The sequence below is a fragment of the Cavia porcellus genome, unplaced genomic scaffold (assembly GCF_034190915.1).
Source record: "Cavia porcellus strain 051 isolate PalLab524CR breed Dunkin Hartley unplaced genomic scaffold, mCavPor4.1 scaffold_28, whole genome shotgun sequence".
NCBI lineage: Eukaryota > Metazoa > Chordata > Mammalia > Rodentia > Caviidae > Cavia > Cavia porcellus.
The window spans coordinates 42,610,787-42,637,800 of NW_026947511.1; the positions used below are offsets into that span (position 1 = coordinate 42,610,787).

The 27,014-nt window shown below is 48.1% G+C and overlaps 1 protein-coding gene and 3 long non-coding RNA genes across 5 annotated transcripts in view; 2 read left to right on the forward strand and 2 right to left on the reverse strand.

The window, feature by feature from the left end:
• Nucleotides 1-6,514, reverse strand: part of Daam2 (dishevelled associated activator of morphogenesis 2) — a 103,427-nt gene extending 96,913 nt beyond the window's left edge. For both annotated transcript variants that reach the window (XM_003473882.5, XM_005005397.4), the window contains exon 1: nt 6,364-6,514. The gene's annotated coding sequence lies outside the window, so the exon portion shown is untranslated. The remainder of the gene's footprint in view (nt 1-6,363) is intronic.
• Nucleotides 4,721-6,919, forward strand: LOC134473699 (uncharacterized). Its single transcript, XR_010044088.1, has 2 exons — nt 4,721-6,295; nt 6,592-6,919. It is a non-coding gene; the product is annotated as an uncharacterized LOC134473699 (long non-coding RNA).
• Nucleotides 6,920-7,137: 218 nt separating this feature from the next.
• On the forward strand, nt 7,138-8,634 carry LOC111757952 (uncharacterized). Its single transcript, XR_002792198.2, has 2 exons — nt 7,138-8,138; nt 8,413-8,634. It is a non-coding gene; the product is annotated as an uncharacterized LOC111757952 (long non-coding RNA).
• Nucleotides 8,635-16,243: 7,609 nt separating this feature from the next.
• LOC106028529 (uncharacterized) overlaps nt 16,244-27,014 on the reverse strand; it is a 58,585-nt gene continuing 47,814 nt past the window's right edge. Inside the window, exons 6-7 of the long non-coding RNA XR_001202148.3 lie at nt 24,343-24,460; nt 16,244-22,077 (exon numbers count right to left, since the gene is read on the reverse strand). This is a non-coding gene — a long non-coding RNA (uncharacterized LOC106028529). The remainder of the gene's footprint in view (nt 22,078-24,342; nt 24,461-27,014) is intronic.

A 27,014-nucleotide genomic window follows, 5' to 3' on the forward strand; every position in this document is an offset into this window, starting at 1 on the left:
CTCTGTAAACTGGTAGCTCTCATCCACCCAATTGGCTGTGGGACTAGCTTGTGGAATTCCACCAGTTCCTGAGCAAGTTTTATTCATTCTTAAAGGGTTAACTGGGTCTTGATTTGTTTAATCAAAGGTCTAACACATTCCTTCACTCTCGGGTATGGATTCTACAGTGTCACTTAGCACAGAGACCTGGTCCTTCCCTAGCTGTAACACATGTGTTTAATGTCATAGTGGGGGCATGTTGGTGGGGTTCAGGAGGAAAGTGTGGCTGTGGGAAGCCTTGCAGAGGGAATCTGGGAGCAGGGGGCACCTGAGCAAACCCAAAAGGATGCCACCAGAAAGGCAGAAGCAGGAAGTATCTTCCAGGTAAAGGGAACCATGTCAAGGACATAGCTCTGAAACATTCTCATAGCTAAATTCAATGCCAGAAAACCTGAGCTAACCCTTGGGGACTGGTGGAAATTCCTGGCAACCACAATTGGCCAGACAGGAGTACCCCATTCGTACAGCCAAGGCATGACCCATGCCGTCTTGCAAGGACACCCCACATTTCAGAAACCTGACATGTCTTCCCTACACCAACTTTCTTATGCTGATTCTTTCCTACTCCAATATCCATGTTGCTGGGTTTTAATTTTTACTTTAGTCTACTTGGTTTTGTCTCTATTTGCCTAATTGCCATAGAGTACAACCATCCATCAAAGCCACTGCTCTCAGCTGGGGGCTGACAACCCTCTCACCCACCCATTCTGCAAAGGAGGTGTTACTTTATTATCACCCCCCATTCTCCAGATGAGAAAACTGAGACTCGGGCAGGATAACGTACGAGGTCTTACAGTAGGCAAGCAGCAGAGCCAGGAATCATACAGGGATATTTCTGATTCTAGAGCCTGTTTCGTAGTGGTCATGCTGTTCTGATCATCCCTAAGTTACTATGTGGGCACTGTCACATCTGAGAGCCAGAAAAAAGACCAGGAAACCTTTGACGTAAGGAATCAGACATTAACACTTTCAGCTTTGTAGGCCGTGCAGTCTCCATCACACCGACCCTATTTGGCCACTGTCTCATGACATCAGTCAGAGGCAACTCGTGAATAAACGGGCACAGCCATGCTCCTGTGAGACTTTATTTTTAAAACACAGTGACCCACGGGAACAGGCTGATGAACTTGCAAGATCCTTGCCATAGTATTTTGTTCATTCATTCATTCATTCCACCAATGAGTGTCTTCCTTGTGCCTTGCTCCAGTCCAGGGTCTGGGGCTACAGAGATCCCCGCCAGGCATTAATCCCCGCAGAGCCTGGCCCGTGTGCTCTGACCATGCCCGACATCCTTAGCAGTCACTTGTCACGCTCCTTAGATCAGTGGTTCTCAACTGAGATGCTGATCGTCTGGGAAACACGCAGAAGCATAGGCGCTTGGGTCCCTCCCTCCCGAGACTCTAACTGGTCTATGTGGGGGCGGGGTGGAGGCAGGTAGTGATGCTCACACAAGTTCTCTATGTGATGTTTATGGGCAGCCAGGGTTAAGGCCCACAGAAGGACAGTGGTCTACCTGCCATGTGAAACACGGTAGCTCTTTTTCAGCCCTCAGAGTTGGGGCTCTAGCATGTGGCCGGCACCGGCGTCGTGGTACAGCTGTGATGTTTCCTGCTGCAAAACTTGTTTAACACGTGGAGGGACCTCGGCATCCTCGTGATTGGATCTCCTCAGTGCTGCCTTGCTGAATTCTTTCAACTGAGTTCTGACTGCGATTCTTTGAACCAAGACGGTGTTTGGGACTTTTCAAACAAGATCTATGGAGAAGTCCCCCAGCGCCCAGGCTCATGGGTCAGCCAGCACTGACGTCTGACTTTTACTCCAATAGGAGGTCACGAGGGGCTGCCTTTGGCTGGGCACGGGGCGCGCTAAGCCCTGCTCCACGTTGCATTCAAGCTCTCCGTCTCCAGGCTGAGCCAGCTGACCTTTGGAGCAATGTTCTTAAGCCTCAAATAATTGGCTTATTTATTTTAACATAAGGACAAATGTCCAAACCCTTGCGCTTTCATGAGCTTAGATCTGGACACAGAAAAGGAATTAACTTGGTGCGGAGTGCCAAGCGGTTTCTCGGGTCCTTGTCGCATGGGAGTCACTTTCAGAATAGTGCCGGGAAGGGGGAGTAGTTCTCTTACTCATTTGGCATCAGAGTTCTGATGGTGCCAGAACTCCAATCTTGATACATTTCATCCCAAGCTCTTGCCACAAACTTTGGAGAATCCTACAAATCGCTCAGCTCCTCTTAGGCTTAAGATTTAAAGGGATGTAAAACTGCCTGAAGTTTCACAGGCATCTTGCCTCCTCCTCCCCTCTTCCTCCTCCTCCTCTTCCTCCTCCTCCTCTTCATCCTCCTCCTCCTCACTTCCTCCTCCTCTCTTCCTCCTCCTCTCCTCCTCCTCCTCTTCCTCCTCCTCCTCTTCCTCCTCCTCCTCTTCCTCCTTCTCCTCTTCCTCCTCCTCCTTCTCTCTTCCTCCTCCTCTCTTCCTCTTCCTCTCCTCCTCCTCCTCCTCCTCTCCCTCCTTCTCCTCCTCTTCCTTCTCCTCCTCCTCCTCCTCATGTCCCCTGACTATTCCAGCAGCTCAGGCAGTACCAGCATAATGATACCCAAGCTCAAAGCAAAGGCATTTCCTCCCCCCAGCATCTTGACTGTGCACTTTTAGAACCTCCTAATGAAATGAAAAACAAACAAACCAAAAAATGTGGGAGAGAGTTGGAGAAATACACACTGCCAGGAGGGAAGAATTCACTGACCCCCCAATCTGGGCCATCTCAAGAGAAGCTGGCCACTGACTGCCTCTTAAAAGCTGAAAAGTCATCCCAGGTCACCGTTAAAGAGAGAACTTGAACAAAACAAAAACAAATGTGATCTTCGAATCTTAAATGTCAGTTTGAAGGATGACGGAGAGGCCCTGGACGGCTGAGAGGACCTGCAGCTGCTTGCACAGGCATCGGATTCTCCGTCTCTGCCACTCCCCTGGATAATGGATCAAGTGGGGTTGGGGGCGGCCCCCACCTTTACCCACTGGAGATGGTTATGGTGGCCAAAGCTCCCATTCTTTACAAGCCATTACCCTCCCTGTCTGTCCTGACCACCACCCCCCACAGCACCCTCAGGCTGATCCCTCCAGACCCCATCCACTCTGGACAACCTCAGACGGCGCTCACAGCAGTGGTTCCCAGGCGAGACCTCCAGGAGCAGGCTCCCAGCTAATCAATCCTCACTGGTCCCCTTCCCCAGAGGAAGAAAGGAAGGATGAGCGAGTCCCAGAACCTCCAGCCTTTGGCTCACCATCATGGAAGACATGAAGCAGGATTTAGGGGGTTGGGGGATGGGGGGGTCCTTTCCAAACAACACCAGCTCCTGAAGACCAAAAAACTAAAAACATAGAACTACCATGTTTGCCTTACGAATGGTCTGCAACATTCCCAGCTCTGTTCTCAGGCCTTTGGCATAAACGTCACTTTTGTAACAACCTGGTACCCATCTTCTATTTACAGACGAGGAGACTGAAGCCCACGAGGGCTAGGAACGTGTCCCCAGCTGCTGATTCACATGTGGGGCTCAGTGCTCGCACAGCGGCTCTGCTCAGAAGTCTACAGGCTTTGCATCATGCCAGGCTGTATTTGAAACCCAGGGCTAAATGACACCAGGTCCTCAACAGAGTCTCTGGCTATGTCATCATCTGCCGAAGCCACTGATACCCCCAAGTCGTCCCTTCTGCTGGTTATTCACCTTTGGAGCTCACGGAGGCCCGAGGTTGTATCTTTCTGGATCCATTTGATCTCAGAGATGACAGGAGCAGCCAAGCGGGAGCCACAGGAAGGGGCCACCATAAGGACACTTAAGGTCAGCCCAGGTAGCAGAAGCTGGGGGATCCACCTAGGGTCTGGGGTGTGAACTGCGTGAGTCCTCCCCGGGGAAAACCCAGACAGGGTGAGATCCCACCAACCCTCGGGAGGGAGGTATCGGTTCTTCTCTCTCAGCTCACCTAGATGGGACAAGGGTATTTCTGGGAATCCTGCTCCAAATGATTGCCTCTGCCCCTGGGGATTTAGTCTGCTATTTTTAAAGAACAGGAATGAGGGCAAACATGGAAACCTGTTGCTCCTGTCGGCCCCTCCAGTCACAGAAGAAAGCCTCCCCCGCCTTCCTAATCTCTGTGCCTCCCCTCCCACGTCTGCTCAGTCCTCAGCCTCCTTCCCCGGCATCGGGCATAGGGAGTCTGCCCTGAGCCAACTCAAACGTGCTGGGCGGCAGGGAATTGGAAAAGAAAAGGACTAAAGAAAGAAAGCATAGTATTTCCACCTCCACCACCCCAGCACACAGCCGAGCTGCCCATTGGCCCTGCTGCTGCCTCCACCTGAGTCCCGAGGCCCAGGAGAATTTTCTGTCCTCTTTTTGTCCTGATGGGGGCACAAGTATTCCCTCAGCATCCCAGGATCTGCAGGAAAAGTTCTGAAAACTTAGCTAGGAGTCAGGAGCCAGGGTGAGAAACCACCAGGGCACCAGACAATAAAAGTACAGTTGTTTTTCTGTTTTTAAGAGGAGGACGTGGGGGTGGCATGCGATTCCCAGCACGGATGAGGGAATGGACCCCTCAGGCTTCCACGCCCAAGGCCGTGACCGCTCATGGATTCCTATTCCCACATGCACATGCGTACCCCGGGGACCCAGCCACCCCGTTTATGCACACCCTGGTTCACACCGCCCGGGGGTTGACTTCCTTCAGTGAGCAACGTGCTCCCGAAGTTTTAAGCGAGTCCATGTCTGACACTGCAGTCTTTTATGGTGCTTCCCTGGGGGTCAATTTGTATAATTTTTAAAAATCCTTCCCAAATCTCAACTTCCTGTGGGTCTGTTTTTATTTCCAGATTTCCTCCCGTCCCTTCATTCCCTCATTTTTCTAGGACCTAAGGAGAGGAGAGAGCCCAGTAATCTTCCTCCCACCCAACCATTGTCAGTTGGCTCCACTGCAAAACATAAAACCAGAGATCTGAAGAGCAAAGCTGAAAATCCAAGCTCCCCGCGAGGTCGCTCAGGTCACTTGTTTGTGGATCCAGCTACTGATACAACGCTCGGGCTGTGCTCTGTGCAACCCAGAACTGATAGGTCCCGTCCCCAGAGGCACCCCATAGCCCCTCGCCTTGCCCTAGCTCCCTGAGTCCTAGGCAAAAACTCAAGCAAGAAAATCTCCAAACTCACCAGTTAGGAAACACAAAACCTGAAACCTTTTAGAGATGGGAAGAGGCTGCCTTCCCATGTGAGCTCCAAGGAAAACCTACTGGGACTCTGCCCTGAAAAGATGTGATTCTTTTTTCTCTCCACCTATCCAGGAACTTTCCGAATCCACCACAGAACTGTGGGAGAAGTGGCCACGGCAGAGAGAGAAGAGTTAAATCAAGCCCAGACCTCAGCAATCTGTGTTCAATTTTGATAAAAATCTCTCTGGCTCTCCCCACTGCCCCCCCTTCCTCCGTTCCACAGCTCAGACTCGTCTCTTTATGTTCAGAGTTTGCATCTTGTTTGGTGCACTGCACACGGCACTTGCAGGGAACCTGGCACCCGCCCCGACTTGGGCACGTGTGGCAGAGACTGGCATCCCTCTGAGGCACCGTTGGACCCAGGGCCACAGTGTCCAGCCACCGCGACCGCCTCTTCCTCCATCCTCTTCATCCTCCTTCCCATTACCTGCTGCCAGTCCAGATCCTTCCTTCTCTCACCACACCAGGGTGTCACCTCCTGGGAGGTCAGGGCTGGCGCCCAGCCTGTGGCTGCAGGTGCTGGGGCCCTGAACCTGGGACCCTTTGTGGGAGATGTTCCCTCTCCGCCTAAGGTCCCACTCCCCTGAGATCAAGATCTCAGCGCTGCTGCCGCCCAGCCTGCTGGCTAGAGGCCAGGCCCACAAGTGAGAGCAGGACACTTGGGAAAGACTTCTGTCCACCCCAAGAAGGCGCAGGCTGCAGAGAGAAAAGCCACTAACCGGGACATGGTAAGCTTGGGGCCCCCAACTGTGTTTACCCACTTGTGACACCAAAGAAGATTTTTTTTTTAAACTTTCCAGAGGGCATTTCCTGTGTCCAGCTGTCCCAGGACGGACAGACCGGCATGCAAACACACGCGATCACAATCCTGCACACACACAGGCCCTGGGAGCCCGGCACAGGGTCCAGGTTCCTGCAAACACTTTGGAGAAACAAAACATCCCGCCCGCCCTCCTCGGAGGTGCAGCCTCCCAGCTCGGCTCTGCAGTCTCAAGAAAGTGTAAGTCAGGAGAGTGCAGTGGGGCGGTGCCCCCCAAGTCCCCAGCGCGCAGCAGCAACAGCACCTACCCCGGGGCCCCCATGGCTCGGCTCCGCGCAGCTCCCCAGCCCGGCCGGCCGTCCGGCTCCGCGCTCCGCTGCTCGGTCCTGGCTGCACCCGCCCGCCCGCCCGAGACACCCGCCGCCGCCCGGCTCCCTCCTCCCGCCGCTCGCTCCCTCCCGGCCGGCCCGCCCCGCTCTGACGTCAGGCGCTCCAAGCGGGATATTTATGGCCGGGATACTCTGAATTTTCCCTAGGTGCCCTTCTGATCGCAGCTCCTTGAGATTTGTAATTTTCACCCTTTCAGCCAGGACGAGGGCCCAGAAGGGGCCAGCAGAGGGGTGAGCGTCTCCCGCGCCCCTGGGAAGAAGGGGGGAGTCTTGGAGGCAGGGGTGGTGTCAGCTGGGTGACAGAGGTCAGGCACTGAGGGGTCCCCTCCCCGCCGCTGGACAAGACAGCGAGGGCCGGGGCAGCACCGCATTAGAAGTCCCGCTCCACAGCCTAACTACTTTTCCATTTCTTCCTTGGGAGTGTGTGCGTGTGTATATATATAAAGAGTTTATTTTTATTAAATTACGTCCCACACTCCCTGACTCTGTATAGCTTTTCCAACTCAGTGCCAGTCAATTCATCGTACTTCACTGCTTATATACAGCGTCTGCACCGTCCACAATAGCTCTTATTCATGCTTTGAAAAATTGCCTTTCGTTTTTTAAGAAGTGATTGTGGCCCTTCGCCTCGCGGGGACTGGAAACTGCTTCAGTCTGGGGCTACTGACTCCTCTGCAATCTGCAGCACCCCGGTGGGGGTGGGTGGGTGGGGGTGACTATTTAATCAGCTCTGTTTCTCCACGCTGGGGAGGAAAGTGGTGGCCTTTCTGCGTGTCGGCCTATGTGGCACTTTCGGTGTTTAGGTCTGGTTGCTGGGAGCCATGATTTGATTCTCTGCCTTGCTGGAAGAGCCTGCAGCTCCACGAGGGAAATGGTTTATTTTAAGGGCCAGCCTTCCAGAGAAAAAGAGAGGGTCATGCTTTATTCATCAGGGTTCCCCAAGGCTGGAGAATGAGCTTAAAGATGGTACCCGTGAGTGCAGATGCAGTGAGCTAACATACGTGTGCAGAGAGTTGATGCCCCCTTCATGGAAGGGGCCAGGCTAAGTGAACATCGTCGCTGTTAGGGTTACGTCTGGACGCTCTCCTAAGTGAGGCTTTAGAGAGGTGACTGTGTCTGGGGTGTCATGAGTCCACTGATGAGTTGACAACTAAATGTGATCTTGGGAAGTGAAGCCTGGTTGGAGGAGATGGGCCAATGGGGACGTGACCCGGGAGGGTTGCTCTCCCTCCTCTCCCCTTGGTGGCTCTCTGCTTCCGGCCTTTCCTTCCTGCTCTCCTCCACCAGGCCCCTCTGCCATGCCGCCCTGCCGTGGAGCCAGCTGACCATGCCCAGAAACCGCCACAAACTATCCGCCAAAATAAGCCTCGCGCCCGTTAGGTCATAGGGGTTGGGTATTGTGTCCCAGAGACAGGAAAGTGACAAAGACAATCACTGGTGAGCATGCTGTGAGCCAGATGGAGTGGTTGTAGAGTGGGGAGTGGGAATCCAAGTCACCCCTCTGGCAGCAGCTGGTAGCACTGATTGCCAGAGGGAGCCAAGTTTGGGGGCGAAACACCTTGATGGGGCACAATCAAGATACTTGATGAAGCCAAAGAGGACCACGGAGCTCTACTGTTTAGTCGCCACTGGATTCCACACAAACCCCTGCCGCCTCCCTCCGTCACCTTTTCAAGCAAGGCTCCCTTGGCACGGTAAGCCCTGCTTTGCAGCCAGCAGTGCAAATCGCCTTCTAGGAGCCATGCACAAATCCCTTCTCTCCTGCCTTCCTCAAACAAAGAAGCTGGACTCTACAATATTTACCACCCCTGATTCCCTTGTAGTTAGGGATTTGAGAGCAGTTCTGGCCAGTGAGCTAGGAATGCCGAAGGCTGGGATCACTGTCCACGAAAAGCTCAGCTTCAGGGGACTTGTCTTCAGCTCTTTGACGTATCCGGTGCTTCTTCCTCCCATTTCTTTTTCCCTTAGAACATGGAGATGATGTCTGGAGACGCAGCAGCCATCTTGCAGACTTGAGAACAATAACTATTGACTACTGGATGGTGGAGAAAGAAAGTAGAACTGGGACCTGAGGTGGCATTGGTAAAGGGGTGGGGTTTTTTCTTGTTGAGTGAGAAATGTGTTTAAGTTGTTAAATTGTGTTTTCATGGCCAAATATAATCTTATTGGCTACACAGCCATTAGCACCAACATGTAAGAGTCTATGTGATTGCTACCGCTCTGGCCCATGGCACCTGTTGGGTGCAGGGACCTCCTGCAGCCCATGAACCTGGCCAGCTGCAAAGCCCACTATGCCCATCCCACCGTGCACATGGGAGATGCAGCTGTGGCACTGACAACAGCGTTTGCAAAGCGCATTCCTTGTTCAGTGTCTGCAGGCAGAGTGCCTGTGTAACCTCAGCATGGTGCCAGCTTGGTATCTGTGATGATCAACTTCATGTTTCAACTTGACGGGACCAGGGTGCCCAGATACTGGGTCAAACGTCATCCCCGGTGTTTCTGTGAATGTGTTTTGTGGCTGAGATTAACACTGAGACAGGTGAGTTATGAGGAAAACAGGGAGCTGAAGGCCTTCACAGAACAGGGTGCAGACCTCCTTGAGCAAGAAAGATTTCTTGCAGCCTTTGGACTCGTCTATAGGTCCCCTGCAGGCTGCTGCCCACCCCCAGCCGTCCAGATTCTGGAGTCTCCAAACCTTCACAGCTGCTTGAGCCAATTGCTTGAAATCAGCCCCTCTCTCCCCGCCCCCCTTCATCCCTCCCCCATGTCAATGGACTGACTATTCCATCCTGAAGCATTGCTGTAAACCCAAATTAAGTGAAAGTCTCTACCTTGACACATTCCTCTAAAGCAGGAAAGAATCCATCAGAATCGTGAGATCTCTCTCATTGTGCTACACCGGCTTGCAGAACGAACTTGCTGAGCCCGAGCCCGTGCTCCTAGAGACGCTGAGCTGTATTGTTAAGGATGCTGTTGGGGCCCCGAAAGTAGGAACAGCTTATTCTGAGGTGGACCTAGCTAACAGTAGTGTTCAACAAGAGAGCGAAAAGACCCACAGCTACCACAGTCTCTTCCTACGAAGTGCCTATCAGTAGGATGTGATCTGGACACAACCTGAAGGTGCCCCTCGTTGTCCTGGGTTGTGGTAGGAAGACTTAAGAATACGGCATTGGAAGAGCCTGAAGAAAGCATGGCGGTGCGTGCCTATTATCCTAGCAGTTTGGAGGCTGAGGCAGGAGAACTGTAATCCTCAGTCCTGCCAGGGCAACTTAGGATGATTCTGTTTGAAAGTAAAAAGTGAAAAGGGCTAGGATTATAGCTCCATGTGGAAGCCCTGGGTTCCATCCCTAGTCCACAAGGAAAAAGAAGATAGAGAGAGAGGATGAGAGGGGAGAGAGGAGCTTGGTTTCCCGTCTTAGGTCTGCTTCTTTAATACATCATTTAGCTTCTCTGCAAATACAGATGAATAACGTCAACCCCGTGGTGTAGAGTGAGGATTAAAGTAGAGACAGTTTGTCCCCCGCAGAAGGCCACGACTTTTTGTACCTTTTCCTCTCTTGTCCCCTTTTCCGTCTCCACCTCCCCACCCGTCTCCCACACAGACCATCCTCCGTCAGTGGATACTAGGAATGCACTTAGCTTTACCTCTGAATGCCCGGGCTCCTGGCATCCACCACTCTGCAAATCTTTTGCCTGGAGTTAAGAAATCTTCCCTGGCTCAGACATGACCACACCAAATAGGCAACGACTGGAAAATTGTCACTTTAAAGGCCATCTGCTTCCAAGTCAAGGGGCTGCGTGTTTCAGAAGCCCTCTCAGGCTGTTTGCAGTGGCTTTGAGGGTCTGCTCTGCTGCCTTGCCTACGTCAAAAGCGTAAGTGTTTAACCACAAAACACACAGTCCTGGGACACTGTGGTGGCAGCCTGCCCCGCCCCCCAGCCAGGGAGGCCATGTGGATGTCTAATCTGGTATGCGGCCCCCTCAGGGGCCGGCAAGGCAAACTTTGGCCAAGTGTCCCACACCTGGCCAGATGTGGGACGGAATATCACGCAGGGAGCAGAGTGCCTCAGCGAGCAGGAAAGGGAGGGATTCCTTCCCGACCCTGCCTAGACAGTCCATGACTGCCGCCCAAGCTCCTCAGGCTGGAGAAGTCCACCCTAGATAGTAGTCAGAGCTGCCCAGTTTATTTCTGGAGCCAGAGTCACACACCATTGTGATCACATGCAAATTTCTAACATAGCCTCTCTTGTAGCTGCTTAAAACCTTTCAACCGCTGCGCTTGGAGCTACGTGGTCCAATCAGCTTCAGGACAAAATCCTGATGATATATTTAAAAGGGAAAAAAAATCTTCCAAACTGGCCTATTGGGGGTAATAATGGATAAAACACACATACACATGCGTGCACACACATGGACACAGGCACACAAGCACACACACAGGCCAGCCCAGGTCACACAGATCTGAACATTGGAAGCAATCTCAATTGAGTTTTCAATGGAGAAGTGTGTGTGTACGTGCATCTGCTTGTGCATGTGTGGGGGTGTGTGTGTATGCATGTGCATGCGTTTCTGAGTGTGTGTGTGTGTTTGCACAACTGAGCAGGAACTTTAGTAAGACTAAAGGACTTCAGGAGAAACGTGACCTATTTCCTCATTCACCCTTCGAAGGAACATATCTTAAATATTACGATAAAGTAGTGATGTTAGGGGCCCTGTTCCTATCACTCAGCCAGCTGACCCGTCTCATCCGTTTCTTCTGGAACATTCTCTCCAGCTTGTACACTCAACCACCCATACGCAGGCAATGGGGAGAAACATGTCTTGTCTGCCCTGGGAAAGAGCATAGGCCGTCTGCACACTCTGTGCCTCCTTCCGTGGGTTCTTACCCACAAGCACACATTTTAACACCCAGGTGTGTTCGCAGCCGCACCTCTGAGGTCTGGGTCCCTGGTGTGGAGGCTTTTCTTGCTTCCTTGAAAAGAAAAATAAGAAGAGAAGAAGCAAAGAAAGTCTCCTCCTGGTGCTTTCGTTCATTCTGTCCTGGTAAATGCCAGGCCGTGTAGCGAGTGTTGCAGTAGCACAAGATGAGTAAAATGAGGCTCCCATGCACGAGCAGTTCAGACCCTAGGGCCGGACCACTCGGGCGAGCTCGGGTGAGCACCCACACGCACAAGTCTGCAGAATTGCTGCGGTTAGGAGGTGAAGGGCAACAGGGCCGTCATCCTACGGAAATTCCCTGGAGGGGGAAGAGACCGCCTTCCCTCTCCAAGGATACATTTCAGGCTATTTACAAAATACATCCCACAGAATCCTTATGAGCTTGCCAAAAACGAAAGGAAAAAGTGCATCATGGTCATCTAATGTCAGAGCTAAATCTTGGAAACAACCCAAGTGCTCACCAACTGAGGAATGTATAAAAAAGATGTGGTATTTTTATACAATGGGGTACTACTCAGCTCTAAAGAAGCATAACAGTGAGGCTTTCATAGGTGAATGGATGGAACTAGAGACTGTACTCATAAGAGAAATAAATCAGGCTCACCTGTGGGAACACCATGTTGTCTCCTTAGTATGAGAAACTGAAAGAGTAAATAAGATCCAAAAGGCACAATAGATATTATGAAAGGGAAAGAAACTGCTTAAAAGGAAATAACAACTGGGATGGGGGAGAGGAGAAAAAGAAGGAAGGAAGAAAGAAAGAGAGAGAGAGAGAGAGAGAGAGAGAGAGAGAGAGAGAGAAGATGGCTAAGATAATTGCACTACTCATTCTGTTAGTTCATTGAAAGGAGCAGTTGGTACTTAACGCTGTTTGATCAGTTTTGCATGCCTATATCTGTTAATGTGAGCAACTAATTTGAAGACAACACTAGGCAATATAATAACCCTTGTTAATTCCCTATCATCTTGTTTTGAAATTCTGTATTGTTTTTATTTTGTATTCTCTTTAAAATAAAATTTAAAAAGTAACTTGCTCCATCCAGTTAAATTTTTAAAAAATTTATCCACTCAGCCAGGCACAGTGGTACACACCTGTAATCCCAGCATGCAGGAAGCTGAGGCAGGAGAAGCTTGAGTTTAAGGCCAACCTGGAAAATTTAGTGTTTCAAAATAAAAGATAAAAAGAGTTGGGGATATAGTACAGTGCAAAGGCTCTACATTGAAGCTCTGCTGCTGCAAAGCATAAAATAAAAAATTAATTAATTTAATTAAAGACTTGCCTTCCACCCCAGAACCTCACAGTGCATATTAGTAATTGAAGACTCTGAGAATTCCTTCAGGAAGAGACCTGCCCGACTTTGCTTAACATCGTATTCCCCAAAATTATTTCGCTTGTTAAATAACATCTATGAACAACCAGAACTTTAAGAAACATTGTTTAGTCTGAAGGGGACTAGGGAAAGCCTCAAAAAGTAAACAGGAGTGAAATGTGAGCTGACCTGGGATTTTTAATGAGGCAGAAAGATACAATAGATAAGAAACTCCATAATCATATTCCATAGAAAGAAGCAGATTTTGAGAAGCAAATTATCTGGGAACCAGCTTTAGTCTTGAAAAACAAAAAGCTCTTTCTATAAGAAGTTTACAAAAGCCTTGGGAGTGTGGATGTTGAGAAGGGTTGGTGGAGAAGGATTTCTTGGAGAAACCGGCATCAGAATTCTTTTCCCCACCCCACAAGATGGACCACCAGGGCGGGGCGTGATAGGGTCACTCCAGGACCTCACTACATGCTCCATGCCCCCCAAAGTTGGACTGCGGACAGTGTTGGGTTCCAGCCTAGGAACGGAGGCTATAAACAACCCAACCCGGATGGTAAACTGATTTGTTTGTGGACTGAAGGAGGACACGGCCTTGATGGAGAGGCTGGTGCTTCCCGAGCAGGCTGGGATGAGACTTATGTTTCTTGGACCGAGCATGGGCCAGTGAAAGAGGAACTTGATCAAGAACTATGTTTAGACCTTATGCAAGAGAACTACCTGGGAGAACTGGGCCGTGGTAATCAGAGTTAGTGGGAAGCGGACACTGGAGAACCAAACCAAGTGGAGAAGTGGTTCGAAAGGGAAAGTCATGAGGCTCCATTAGAGAGAACCCATGGAATGGTCTCAGGAACGCGTCAGAGCGCTCTCAGAAGGAAGCATGCCTGCTGCTGTTTTACCCCTGTTCCTGTCAAATCCAGCCTCCCGGTGCATGAGGAACGTCCAGCTATGGCTGAGTGAGGATGTTCCCCCAAATCCTCTATAACTCTGGGTATCACTGACAAATCGAATCATGTCACACTCTGTCACTCAGCCAAAGTCACGTGACAGCCCGAGAAATGTATACAAAGAGTGTGGAATTTGGGGCAAAATAGTGGGATTCTTTGGTATTTTGGGTGGAGGCAGAGACAAATCATTGGCTGCCTATGCAGACATATGGGAAGCCAGGCTTATAAATAAAAGAATATTAAGGACAAAAGTAGACTAATACATTACTGCCCCCATTCTTCATGTCTCACATATTCAGCCAAGAGAAGTAAAAGTCAAACAACAAGTTGAATAAGAATCTTCAAGGAAGAATAAAAATTAGAATCCAAATTTGCTAAAAGCAATTATTGGAAATGTCCAGTATTCAACACAAATTTACAAAGTATAAACAATAAAGCATGACTAATGTGTGAGAAAAAATACAATAAATGGAAATCATCGTGTGTGTCCTCAAATGCTGGGTTTAGCAGACAATGACAAAGTCAATTACTATAACTACATTTAAGAAAAAAGGGCAAGGTTTTAGCTCAGCGTTGTAAGCACCTGCCTGCTGAGCACGAGATCGTGAGTTCAATCCCTGGTACCCCCTCAGAAAAAGAAAGAAAACAATGTTTGAAAATTAAAGAGAAGAGTGACAGCAATGGATTAACAAATGGTGTTTCTCAGTTGGACACAGAAATCATTAAAAATATATCCAAATGAAAATGTTTGAATCGGAGAGTACAACTAAAAACTTCACTGGAAAGATGCAGCAGAACTTTGCAGATGGCAGAAGAAAACAATCAGGGAACATAAGCATAGATCAGTAGAAATTAACAGGCTGAAGAACAGAAAGAAGAAAAGTTAACGGACCCTCGGAAATCTGGGGAACAACATAAATTATGCCAATAATAGGAACTTCAGGAGAAAGGAGATTTTAAAAGACAAGAAAAAATTGAAAGTAGAACATTACTTTCCAAAATTTGATAAATTTTAAGATCCACTGATCCAAGAAGTTCAACAGAATCAAGTGGGATTAAGAAAGAAATTAATTCCCAGACAATCATAGTCAAGTTTATAGAACACAAAGAAAAAATATTAAAAGAAGTGAAACAAAATGACCCATCACACATAGAAAGCATCAATATGGTTAATGCTTGACTTCTCACTTAAGAAAACAGAAGACGGAATAGTGAAATAACATTCCAAGACCTAAAAATACTGTTAACCAATGATTGTATATTCAGCAAAATACTCTTCAAAAATGTAGGAAGAATTATCCCCAACGCATCATTCTGAAAAAGGAAATCAAAATAGCACCTTTAACAACATATTTAACAAAGTAGTCCAGAAGGAATAGAAACACAGAAAAAAACACCAAAATGATAATCACATATCCAATCTTAAAAGTAAGCATGTCAATTATGAGTGGTCTAAAAAGCTAATAAAAAGACAGAGACTATCAGGCTGGATTTAAAAAGTAAATCTCAATTACATGCTGCCTACAAAAAAACACATCTTAATGTTCAGACAGGAATAGATTGCAAACATGTTGGATGGTCTTGTAGATAGTCTCAGAAAATTTGAGAAGTGCTTCAGATATGCCTGAAAAATCACTGTATTCTGCAATCACTGGGTGACTACCTCATCCTATGAAATGTCTTCCTTTTTCTTTGTAATAAAGTTGTTAAATTTTTATTACATATTTACAGTACATAATGGCTCCATTCATCGCGGGGAGTTGGTGTCTGTTCACACTATTTCTAATCTAGCAAACTTGGATTCATCCATGGAAAACCATTCTAAGACTATGAAACAAATCTCAATAATATAAAATGAAATCATATAAAGTACAGCATTTGTCCATCAAGGAAAGTTATAAAACAACAAAAAGAAATCCCAAATATCTGGTAATTAAGCAACATATTCCAAATCTTCATGGATTAGAAAATTTATTAGTCAGATGCCTGCCGTTGTTTGGGTATGTTTGAGTATACTCCATAAAGGCTCTTATGTTGAGGGCTCAGTCCCCAAAGTAGATATTTGAGAGGCAATGAACCTTAAAGAGTTTGGAGCCCAGCTGAAGACAATTAGGCCGTGAAGCACTTCCGCTAGAGGGATCAATGCTAGCCTGTTGGAGTGATCTCACACAGTGATCTGTTATAAAGCAAGCCAACCTCAAAGACTTGTCCTCTTCTGCATGTAGCCCGTTCCCTTTCCATGCCTCTGTCAATCTGTGACACAGGGGAGCCCTAGAAAAATCTAGAACCCTGATGTTTGGACTTCTCAGGCAGCAGAATTGCGATCCAAGCTGACTTCTTTGCTTTATACATTTCTTAGCCACAGGCATTGTGTTCTAACAACACACAGCAGACTAAGACAGTCACATTCCACCCCAGAGAGACCTGTGTGTTCTATGCACTGCCTATCAAGGTCTCAGCAGGGATTTTTGGTTTTGTTTTTTAAGCAAAGAAAAAATTAGCAACCTGATTTTAAATTTTATGTAGAGCAAAAGTGACCTAGAATAAGCAAAATAAATTTGAAAATGAAGAACGAAGTTGGAAGAATTGCTCTGTATGATTTCAACATGTACTATAAACCTACAGTGATCAAGACAGTATGATTTTAGTGAGAATATTGGCACCTAGAATCTACATATGATCTTTGAGTGGATAAACAAGACCTGATATACCCATGCCATATTTTCAGCAGCAAAAGCACCTTTCTGGTAGGCCCATGAAACAGAATTAAAAATTTATAAATAATACTCTGCGTTTCTGTACAGTTTATTTTTGACAATTCAATGTGAGAAATGATAGGCTTTTTTTTAAACAAGTAGTGCTGGAAAGTCAAAAGTCCACATTTAAAAATGAATTAAAATAGATGTTAGACTAAAACTTAAAATTTCCTAGAATACAAGTAGGAGGGAAATCCTTGTGATGCTGGGTTCAGCAAAGACTTCTCAGATACAACATCAAACTCATAATCCATTGAAAATGATAAATTTGACCTCATGAAAATTTAAAATTTTTGACATTTCAAAAGCTACTATGGTAGTACACATGTAATATGGAATACACTACAGTCATGAAAATGAAGCCCTATCGTTTGTGATGGCCTTGGTGGAAAAGGAGGGCATTCCATTGAGTGAACTAAGCCAGACAAAGAAACACAAGTACGATATGGCCTTATTTAAAGTTGATCTCTTAGCAGTTGAGCGAGGAACAGTGGTCACCCAGAGCTGGGAGAAGACACAGGATAGGAGAAAGGTTATCAGTGGGACTGGGTTATAGCTGGATAAAAGAAATAAATTCTAGGGTTGTAGTGAATAGAAGGTTAACAGTACACAATGATAACATACTGTATATTTCATAAGACAGAAAGGATTTTCAATGCTTTGACCACAAGGAAATGATCGTAGAGAAGACAGTCTTATTCCGGAACATTCTGCAGTACATACATGTGTCAAAACATCACACGGTACCCACAGCTATGCATGGTTTTATATGTCAGCTCAAAATTTTTAAAACAGTAAAAAAAAATAGACAAGCCATGGAGAAAATAATTGCAAATCATATACCTGATAGTGAATAGTGTCCAGAAAAATCAAAGAACTCTTACAACTAAATAAGAAGACCAACAACCCAATTTAAAAATGGACAAAAGGATACAAATGGATACGTCACTAAAGAGGAAGCACCGTAGCTAATAAGCCTATGAAAAGACTCGAAGGGAAACGCAAGGGAAAACCATAAGAAAAGACCCCCCACCCCCAGAGACAGACGATGGGAAGCGCCCGTAAGGGTGTGGAGAGGGTGGGACCGTCACACGTGACTGAGAAGAAGGTACGGCTGCGTGGCTCCTCTGGGGCACAGGGCGGACAGACATTCCTTAAAAGTTTAAGTCAGAGCTTTGTATTCAACTTAGTAAGTCCTCTTCTAGGAACAGATCTAAGAGAAACAAAAAGATGTCCACACAAAGACAGGTGAGTGAAGTTTCATGATCATTGCTCACGGTGCCTTGAACGGGAATCAGTCCAGACGCGCATCATCTGGTGTGCAGATCAGTAAGGCCTGGCAAATCCATGTGCTAGAACGGGAGTCTGCAGTAAAGAGATTTCGGGTACATGACATGGTTTAGATGAACTTCCAAAAGGTTACGCTGAGAGAATCCGAACACATGGAAATATCTGATATTTCCACTGATAGGAAATACCTAGGAAAGGCAAATATAGAAAGCCAGAAAGCGGAACAGCGGATGCTCTGGACTGGGGGGGAGGCTTAGCTGCAAACGGGTTTGAGGGTTTTAGGGTCATGGGAATGTTGTCACCACGTTAAAAGTAGAGTGCTCTATACTACGCTATAGTTCCACTAAAGACCGCCGAGTTACACACGTGAAGAGAGTGAATTTGATGGTATGTTGACTGAGGAATGTAAAACTGTTTCTTTAAAAAAAAATGAACTTCTTGCTTTTTTTTTCCTCCCAATTCCATTATTTGGGAGAAGGAGAGTTGGGGAGTCAGGCCAGAAAGAAAGACCCCCATCCTTTCCACCAGGGCAGGGAGTTAAAGGGCAGTGGATTTCAGTCAGCGAGGAGGTGTGGGCAGGGGTCAGAGAAGAGATGCCTACTCTAACTATAAATCAGCTATTTTAAATCAGAACAACGCTTTGCTCCCCAGCGTGTTTTGAGAACTTTCCATTAATTACCAATGAACCAAAAAAATCACCGGGCCTGCTGATTTACCTAATAGCGGGAGAAGACCACTGTCCCCTCCCCAACACACCCGAGGTGCGAGAGAATAGCACGAGACAGAAGCAAGGTTAATTTCGAGTTCACAGCCGCTGAAATGTAATTTCTTAAGCTCTAATTACACAAGGCTCAAAAACAGCAACAAGACACACATTCAGCCATATAATTAGATTCTGAGTGTTTGGGGAACACAGAAGCGCGGATCTGCTGGTTCTGGCTTGGAGTCTTGGATGTGCTGTTCGCTAGCGACATGATTTTAGCAAAGTCACTTTACTTCTCTGACTTCAAGTCCCTTCCATTCAAAATGAGGACAGTACTGTCTACCTCACAGGATTGCTGTGAGCGTGAAGTGGGGTGATGGACAGACGAGGACTTTGAGAGAGGATCCATCAGCCCGAGTGTCTCAACCAGGGTTCAGTGAAGAAAGATGAACCACTGTGAGTAACATGAAATAGAAATTCACTACAGGAAACAGAATGCAATCTATTAAGGCTGTCACCTCTGCCTCTCGTGTTGGGCCCAACGTGTGCAGAGCCGGAAGGTAGGTATGAGATACAGATGTGAAATAAGAAAGAACCAGCTCAGCTGGACACAGGAAGGGCAAACTGAATCCATGGCCATCATATCCATCACCTCTATGCTGTGTTACACAAGAGACCTGCAGACGAGCTGGCTGACAGCTTTCCACACAGCTCCGTCTGAAGGTGCCCCAGGAGTCGGAGCAGGAAGGAGGGGTCAGGTGGCAGCCAACACAGCTGTGTGCCTGGTCTCCCCCCACCCCACCCCCAGCGGATCGGTCACAGTGTGCTGAGCTGGAACAGCACCTGTGCTACCACAGCCTGCAGAGTGTAAGACGACAGTGACCTCCCTCCTCCTTTCCAGACTGCATAGGGATACAGCCAGTCTGTAAGCTGAAACTGCATGGAAAACTCTGGGCAATGTAGTTCCAGGTGAACTAAATTGAAATACATCCAAAAAAAAAAAAAAAAAAAGGCCACCACAGTCCACCCCTTGAAAACCTGGTGTCTGTACGGATTTCTTCAAATGATACTTAACCTCCCAACCAAACAACAGCAAAATCATAATACAACCATCTCATATCACCAAAAACACTCTAATCCTCTCCTTTCTCTGTGAAACAGGATACAGAGTTTTCTGGACTCCCTTCCTTTTTTCCTTCCTTCTTTTCCTTTGTTTTTGTTGTTGTTGCTGTTTCTGTTCATCTTTGGGTAATGCTCACTCCTCTTTCAGCCGATTCACACCTATCTGATACCTTAACCACTGTGACAGGAGTTACCCATTGTTAACACCTCTTATTTTAGGTATTAGAGAAATAGAAGAGAGCTGAAGGCGGGGTACACACCTGTAACCCCAGCACTTTGAGGCCAGGGCAGGATCACTGTGAGTTCGAGGCCAGGCCTGGGCTACAGAGTGAGTTCGAGGCCAGCAGCCTGGACTGCATAGTGAGACCCTGTCTCAATCAGTCATCAAGCACTCAGAAATGGGGGAAAGAAAAGGGAAGAAATAGATTAATAAAGTCATAAAAAAATAAAAAAGGGATACTCATAATTATTCTTCATTTCTGCCACTAGCTGTATTAGAAGTTACTGGTATTTATAGTGGCCACCTTTAGGTCTTCTACCCAGTCAATATTTCCACTGATTATAGGAAATATTTTCAGCTGGCAAGCTCCTTACCTGATGTGGAGGACCCAACCTTTAACCATATATACTTGATATTATGAAGTATGCAGAGCATGCTCAACTGGGAAAGGGAGCCAGTGAGGGAAAGGGGATGGAAGTAAGGAAAAGAAAAGGAGACAGAGACAAGAGAAGGGGTGCTTTAATTCATCGGGGTTCTCCGGAGAAACAGGAACCGTGGGATGCACAGACATGGAAGCAGCTAGCTATGAAAGTCGCCTCCTGTAGTCACGCAGGCTGAGAAGCCCGCGGTTTGCTGTTCCCAAGCTGGAGGCCCAGAGGAATTGATGATGTAACTCACCCTTGACCCAGAGAAACTGATGCCATAAATCTTAGAGCCCGAAGGTCCGGGAACCAGAAGCTCTGTAGTCATGGGGTCGGGGGAAATGGGGGTCCCCGTTCAAAAGAGAGAGAGAATTCTCCCTCCCTGCACCTCTTTGCTCCATCCAGATTCTTAGTGGACAGGTGATGCCTGTCCACACTGGTGAGGGTAAACATTTTTTATTCAATCAACTGAATCATATGCTAAGCTCCTCCAGAACCACCCTTACAGACACACAGACCAAAATAAAAACGAAGGAACCCTTATTAAAAATGTTTAAGAATTTCAAAACATTCACACCAAAGCATTAAAGAAAACACAGTGCCCAGTGGAGCACAGAGCCTATGAGGTCACACAGGTCACACACACACGAAGCCAGCCCTGGGCCGGAAAGTGGGTCTTGGCTCCTTGGCCTCTTGCTTATGCAACTTATTTACACCTCAGGACCTACATGTACATCACATTTCATTTGGTGATGCAGCGAGGCATGCACACCCAACATGGTGCTTTAATGTGTCGAAGATACACAGTCCCTGATGGGCCACAGTGATCTGGAGGCCTCTACTTGTTCCCAGTTACAAGCCACGGTTGTTACTCCAAGAATGGTAGTTATCCATGTCGAGTGACTACCCTACCTGGTAAGGGCTCACAAAGGTTTCACGGGGTAGTCAGGAGCCACAGACACTCCAAGGCCCGCTGGTGATGGTGGCCCATAAGGTCCAAGATACAAAGCAATGCACCCACCAGCCCATATCTGTGGAGGTGTTTTCTCTTGCTCTGGGCCCCACTCAAAATTTTTTACAGGTGTGAGTTGAGAGACTTATAAGTTTTATTCTCTAAATGTGGGTCATGAGTGTGCCCCTAGAGCAGAACAGACCAGAAATTGTGAACAGACCCTAAGACCCCTTTATCACCAAAGAAAAAAGAATCACTCAAATTGCAGGGTCTGTGGAAGTTTGCTGAGAAGCCCTGGATGCTTGGAACAGAAGGGGTAAGATGTTAACAGGCCGTGCAGCATGGTGGTTGAGATCTAGTACTCAGGAGTAAGATTGGCTCTGAAACTCCAAGGATACTTACCTTGTAAGTAAGTCAATTGTGTCTACTAATATTTGTGAGTTACATACCAAGAGTCACAACAACTTCCTAAGGTGGCTATGAATGTCAGCGGAGCTGTACATGGGACCCCAGGGCCAAGGCCCAGAGGCAATCAAGGCCCAGAGGTTTCCTTTCAGATGAACAGAAAGGGACCTCTCCGGATGTGGGTGGAAAGAGGCCAGGAGCAAAGCTCCGGAGAAGACTGTAGGTTACACGTGGAAGTTGGACTCTGTTTGCCTTTGGTTTGCGTACAGGGAGAGAGGAGAATCCAGGAGTGAATCCAAGTTACTGCTCTGCCTTTCTGAGCCATGGGACCTTGGGCCAGTTGTGCTCTGTCTCTGGGCCTCCGATAACTCAAGAGGAATCCACTGCGGCTGCGCACCGTGACCTCTGGGCCTCTCCATCTCTGGTAGTCGGAGAGGGGATGGTGACCTTTCACTGCATGAGATGTGTGTGCCTGCCTCCCTGAGGCCATGGGAGCCCACGATGACCCCAGCAGAGGTGGCACTGACTCAATCCCACAGCGATTCTGTGCCGCAAAGCAGACCTGGCAAAGATGGAGAAAAGATTTTCAGCCTTTACTGCAGAAGAAGAAAGGCTCCCACATAGACAACTGGACTATTTTAAGCCCTGACTATTTTTTTTCTCTTAAGAATGGATGGATTTTAAGACAAACAGACTAATGAGGTATATGTTAGCACAGCCACAAAAGCAAAACAGGCAGATTTCCCAACACAACACCAAGTTTAGGCTTGGCATGGGGAGGACTAGAAGGGAAGCCCAGGCTCACCCCATTTCTCACGCCCCAGGGTTTTGGTTTTTAAAGCCATCAGCCTCTCACGGAGCCTAGCGGGGAGCTTCTGAGAGGGTCCCCACCCTGCAGCGGGGGGTGGGGGTAGGGACAGTGAGATTCCCTCTCCGGCCCCGAGTTAAGAGCAAAGACACCACAGACACTTAAGCAATTAGGGAATAATTTAAAACAAATGTGAACTGGAGTCCACACCAGTGAGGGAGACTTGCCACTATGTATGAGCAGCTCCGTGGAAGTACGGTGTTTGTGAGCCCTGTCTTCAGTGGGGGAAGAGACCCAGCCTCACACACACACGCACACGCACACGCACACGCACACGCACATGCACAGACACACGCACACACACACACAGAAAGACCAATTTGTTTTTCCAAAGAAGCCTCTCACCCCACTGGAGCTACCCTCACACAAAATTCCCAGGGAATCAGCTAAATACGTTTTTGGCTATGTATAGAAGAAAATCCAAAACAACAGTTGCACAAAAGAAAGAGAAAAGTGTTGTTTGCTTGGCTGGTTGGATTTGAGGGAACAAGGGGTTGGTGGTGCCGAAGATCAGAGATTTCGCGCATGCTAGGCCAGTGCTCTACCGCTGAGCTATGTCTACTCCCAAGCCAAGAAGTTTACTTCTTCTTCAGGTTCAGAAGTCCCTAGGCAGGGAGTCCAGGGCTGTTGGTGTTGAGGCTGAGGACGCACTCAGAAGTGCCAAAGAGGAAGCTGGACTGTCCAGGGACGTAACTCTGACCTTGGGCTTCCCTCAGGTAAGTAAAGAGCAGGGCGTCTCCCCAACCTGCCTACACTGGTTTTCATTCATTTATCCTAATGATATTTACTGAGTGGTCATTATCTGCCAGGCACTATGCTGGACACTAGGCTTAGTGTGACAAGCAATTACAGTCACCCTCCTGTAAAGCTCGCAATCTAGTTTGGAAGACAAGAAAGTAGTAAATGAATTGAATTAAAATTGATGAGTAGGTAGCAGGTAGGAGACAGCCAGGATACTGCAAGGGGACCAGTGGGAAGCTCCAGTTTCCACAGGATACATTGCCCAGGAAACAGAAATCCACAAAATTGGTGAGAGAGGGGCCTCACCAGAGAGTCTCAGGCCGGCCAGCATCCTCCAAAAGCGAACAGAATCATGGCTGTAACTGACCTGGTTTCAGGATAAGCAGCAAGTGAGGAGAGTTGAACTCAGGTCCTTGAAGACCCAGGTCAGGCCTGTTGTCTACTCAATCACACAACTGACGACAAGAAAGCTGACCAATTTGGAACATCGGTTCAGGTTAGAGAAAACCGGATACTGTCCCCAAAAGCTCAAGTCTAATGCACGGTGAAGAAGCCATAGACCTTCGAGGGCCACCAAGGCCACAAAAGGATCACGTTGCACTCTCCAGAGCTAATTGCTCTGCAGACTGAACAGCGCAGTTTACAGTCAGCTCTGAGATAAGCACGTCTACCCTTCCGGTTCCGAAGGGGTCCAGCACACTCTTTGGAGGCAGAGGCCTGCAGGACTGATGACCTCTGGGCTCAAACGTGGCCACTGTGAAAGGCCCCAAGGTGGGGCCCTGTCAGGAGGAAGAGGATCTAGGTGCTGCTGCAGGCCTGAGCCCCACCCCGGGGCCACCACAGATAAATCTCAGCAGAGCACATCTGGAGAGGACAGGATGACACAGAGGCCAACCAGAAAGCTGACAAACTGACTGCCTTGTGCTCATTCATGGCTTTAAATAATCAAATAACTCAAACCCAGGTAGACAGTCTTAATCCCCAGAAATAGCTTGCTCTATAAATCACCCACAGAAAGCTATTTCTGTCCAGCCCCTTCCCTCCCCCCCACCCCACTTTTTTTTTTTAGCAGAAAGAGGTCATTTCTAACAGATTAAAAATAAGCCTTTTGCTAACAAATCAGATAATCGTTCTGTGATCACCTCTTTGACAACCAGAATCCTAACTGGGAGGGGGCAGCCTTTCTTAGGCAGTGTAGTGTCTTTATCCGTATCTAACCTGCACGTGTTCTCTGGGACCAGAAGGCTAGGTCTCATGACAGCTGTGACCTGTGTGTCGCAGTGGCAGTGTGGGGTTCCACCATTCTTCCCTCAATGCGCCTCCTGTCCCAACACATCTGTAAGAGGAGGTACAAAGTCACGATCATCAGGCTCACCCGTTCTCTTTAGAATAATAAACCCCTCTTTTTTTCCCAGCTTAATTTTGAAGCTCAGGAAAAAAAGGATCCATGTTGGGGTTAAAAAATGAGAGAAGCAAAGAAGCACGTGGGCTGTGGCTGACCTCGTCCGATACTGATCTCCTTGTGGAATTTTCACCAATTCTTCCATAGCCTGTGCTTCTGTTAGAGATGAGCCACCATTAGAAGGAGGCCTTCGGCCTTATAAGGAGGCCAGGCCAGAGCCCCTCAAAGGGCCCAGCTGTGTCCATTTATTCTTATCTGCAAGTATTCTTGGGGCGCCGTGCTCTTACCCTGCAGTGGCGAGTCCAGGTGACTCTGCTGGTTTTGTTTCACCCAAATGCTTCCCTTTCCATGGGTCGGCAGCGCCACCCAAATCAGAGAGCGATGCGACAAACTACTTGGGTCTGAACCCATCGGCTGCACCTTCTGCTGGCAGCTGTGTGACCACAGCACAGCCTCTATTTCCTCCTCTGCAAAATGGGAACGATAGGATGCTGGCAGCACAAGGTATTCCAGGCTTGGTGCATGCATACGAAGCCCAGCTACTCCCTTGGTGATAAACTGTGATCATCATCATCATCATCATCTTTACGTCCAAAGTGCCAGCCTGGGAACGGACAGGACTGAGGCACGCTCTCTAAGGTCAAGGCTTCCTTCTTTAGCCAAACATACATGGAAATCATCAATACTTATTTTCTGCCTTTTCTGATAGATCTAGACAAGCCCTCAGTGAGGGAGACCCTTGCAAGAAAGAGCCCCAATCTCCGGCCTTGACTGGGTAGGACAGGATCTCCGATCAGTGTCTGAGTGCTCAGTTCCAAACCAAAGACCCAGGCCTGTGCAGGACCAAGCAGGCAGGTCGGAGACAGAAAGCAATGCCTGGCAGCTGGGTTGTAGAAACAATGTCCACACCCCCAGGTAGTCCCTTGGGGTCCTTTCTACCATGTCTCCGCTCAGCCCTCAAATTTGGGGGTGTGATTTCAATGGATTTCACCTGTGCCTCACCACTCTGACCCTGGCACAGAGACAGGGGCTTGCTGATGACCTTCTGTCCACCCCAAAGACCCCAACCCACAGCTGTAGTGAGAGGCCCATAGAAGTCCTGCTCATCAGCCCGCTGAGCGGTAGGACTTCCAGGTCAGAGGTCCCCTGCAGAATCGTGCTGAAGCCTCCCTCCACAAGACTCTACCCTGCAATGGCTCCTGGCTTGTTCTCCTGTGCCTGCCCAGCCCACCTCCCCCATCATGAGTGTCCCCAGGAATCGGTTCACAGTCAACCATCATACCTACCTCGTTACCTCAGGTCTGCTACTGGGGAACCTCCCTGAGACACGGTGCAAAGCGAGGCCCTCGAGCCAGCCAGGAAGCTCCTAAACTTGATTTTTGGCCAGACTAAGATCTGCATTCTTTTAGACTTCTCCCTCTCTCACTATTAGGTTTGCATGGTACTTGGGGAAATGGTTAAACTCAGAGACTTTGCATGAAATGACACCCTCAGCCTTGTCTTAAATTTATTTTTGAGGCAAGCTTTCATTACGGTGCTAACTTGCCCAAGCTGGATTCATACAGAACTTGTGACCTTCCTGCCTCAGCCTCCCAGAGTGCTAGGATTACAGGCCTGCCCGTGCCACCACAACTAGTTAGCCCCCTTTTGAGATGAACCAAGGCACGCTGATAAATGAAATTCTTCCAGGTTCCCTGCTCCTTAATGAGAAAACGAGTAAAGAGAACCGCGACCTTCCTATCCCTCAATCTGGTCCGTCATCTGTGTGCAGTAACCAGGATCCTGAGCTTGAATTAAGGAGCTCCAGATTGGGGATAAAAATGGGCTTCAGCTCTCAGAAATTTAAGTGAGTAGTAAAGAATTAGATGGGACACACACAGGGAGAAACAAGGAAAATTTAGAAGTAGTTCTGTTGGCCAAGTCTAATGCCCTAAAAAAATATTTTCCAGCAACTCCTGAGTTGCAGTAAAAAGCCACTCCACACTTCCAAGCAGGATTTAATAGCACTGTGACATCCCAAATCGATATAATTCTAGCCAAAAGCCAAGAATTCTATTCTTTGGCTGGCATCTACAGTCTTACTACAGAAGAGGCAAGCTTTCTTTCTTAAGCTTCCTTGGAATACTGAAGACAACCCATTACTTTGTGGCATCCCGGGAGCCTGAAGCTGGGGTTCCAAGGGCTGTGGCCATCCCAGGCGATGTGCCTCTCAGAGGCCTTCAGAGCAGGTACCAATCGATAGAGTGGACTGCGTTCGCTTTTCCTGGTGCTCCCTGCCAGAATATGGGCCCCCAGGAGGGTAGTGGGAAAGTGTAACTGTAGCTCCCATGATTGGGCCCAGATATCTTCAGGTGGCTAAAGCTCTTTGTTTGCAGGGGCTCAAAGGGGCAGCGGGGAGATGGCCCCAGACAGGAATGCTTCCCCTGTGACTCTGGCCTCCCCCAGAGGGACCAGGCTATTCCCCCACTGCCCAATCACGTATCTGTCT